General features: G+C 47.5%; 1 long non-coding RNA gene across 1 annotated transcript; it reads left to right on the forward strand.

Moving 5' to 3' along the window:
* The first annotated feature begins 6 nt into the window (after positions 1 to 6).
* LOC111440703 lies at positions 7 to 1750 on the forward strand. The gene is made up of 4 exons (XR_002710009.1): positions 7 to 176; positions 256 to 326; positions 527 to 781; positions 869 to 1750. It is a non-coding gene; the product is annotated as an uncharacterized LOC111440703 (long non-coding RNA).

Here is a 1750-nt window from a genome sequence, read left to right on the forward strand (position 1 = left end):
GAGAGAAGGTTTGAGAGAGAGAGAACGGATTTGCCGGAGTTTCCGTCGGAGAGTCGCCTATAGGATCCATTCCCTACTAAGACCTGTACTCTGGAGCCCTTCTTGGAGTGAAGTAAGAACTCGTGTGGAGATTTCCTCCTCTTCCCTCAAGATCAGAAACAAAAAAAAAACCCAAGGTAAGATTTCGAACTATACCTTCCAGATCTGGGATCTTTGTTGAGGAGTAGAATGATTAAGTCTACTACCTTCTTCTAGGGAAGATTCGCCGCTGATCTTGGTGAGGAAAACGGACGAAACGACGAGATCGGAGAGACTACCCAAGAACGGTAAGGATTTGACCGGACTCTTTCCGACGCTCATAACTCACCTTATGACTAAACAAAATCAAGAAAGAAATACTAGCACGTAGGTAGATAGATGATCTAAATCGTTGTTGAAGAAACCATTTCTGTTTGGATTGAGAATCGAAAAACAGAAAATGGAGAGTACCTCGGAAACTAACCGGAAAACTTTGATTCTCTGCTAGGAGGAGGGAGAAAACCGCCGGCGTACCACGTGGCAACCAGCTAGAGGGCCGCGTGCGCCAATCGCCCCCGGACACGCGTCGAGCGCCGCCTGGGAAAGCGCGGCTCCAGCTCTCCTGCAACACGCGTCTCTGGCTACGCGACCCGGACCCGCGACCCGCGACCCGCGACTGCAGAAATCTCTGGGCGCGTGACACTCGCGCGTGGGATCTGCGAGTGGCTGCTCCCCGGCGTGAGACTGGCGCGTGGAGGCGCGTGTAAGCTGATTTTTGGCCCGAACGACTTCTGTTTTCCCTAGTTTCCCCCTGATTCATATCCTAACTCCATTTGTTTGTATGAAATAGGACCTTATTGAGGAAAAATCACCCCCTCTCGATACGCCAAGTGTGTGGAAACGCTGCGTAAGGGCACGTAGCATCCAAGTAAGTCGCCACACGGAATTTAGGAAGTAATACTTGTAGGAACCGCTTGGGATGCATGCATGCTAGTTTGAATTACCTTAGGTTGTAGCTTTCCGTAATGTTCTTGGAGGAATAGATTATTGAAAGTAAGATGTATGCTGTGATTTGTTATGAGCGTTACTTGGATACTGCTTATATGCTTTTAGTTCCCATTTTATTTCATGCATATGTATATCTTTTTGCTGAATGGAGGATGGGAAAATTGCGAACTCTGTGCTCCGGGAGTTGATGGATGTTATCACCCCGTCGAGCTTGTATGATTACTTTGCATGAAATGTGTTTGAGGTTTTTGGATATTAGTTATGTACGTACTCGGTTATTTTCATGGCCACCTTTATGAATAAGACTAGTAGACTATGGTTAGAGCGACAAGCCATCAAGGGATAGACATAACCTTTTCCTATTAGTTTAACAGACCATCACGGCACATGAAACATCCTTAGAGTACCCTTAGGCTACTTGTGTGTGGATGGTGATATAGCTTCGTGGGGGACCAGCGGGTTCCTGATCAGGACTCGATTGCTCGATAGCCGTTTAGTATGGGAAACGGGATACCCACGTCGTAATTGACCGTTTAGCTGGATGGAATAGGGGAGGTAGCCCTCCCAAATACAGGGGGATTATCATGGGTCTAGGGGGTTGCAGCTCACTTCCTAGGCAAGACCCCAGATAATCTCATACCCATGCCGAGGTAGCCACTCGTAAGGCACCAGTCCAACACAGGTTAGCATAAAAGGAACTCTATGGGTTTAAATAAAAGGTCTA

Source organism: Cucurbita moschata, unplaced genomic scaffold (genome assembly GCF_002738365.1).
Source record: "Cucurbita moschata cultivar Rifu unplaced genomic scaffold, Cmos_1.0 Cmo_Scf01118, whole genome shotgun sequence".
Taxonomy (NCBI): Eukaryota; Viridiplantae; Streptophyta; class Magnoliopsida; order Cucurbitales; family Cucurbitaceae; genus Cucurbita; species Cucurbita moschata.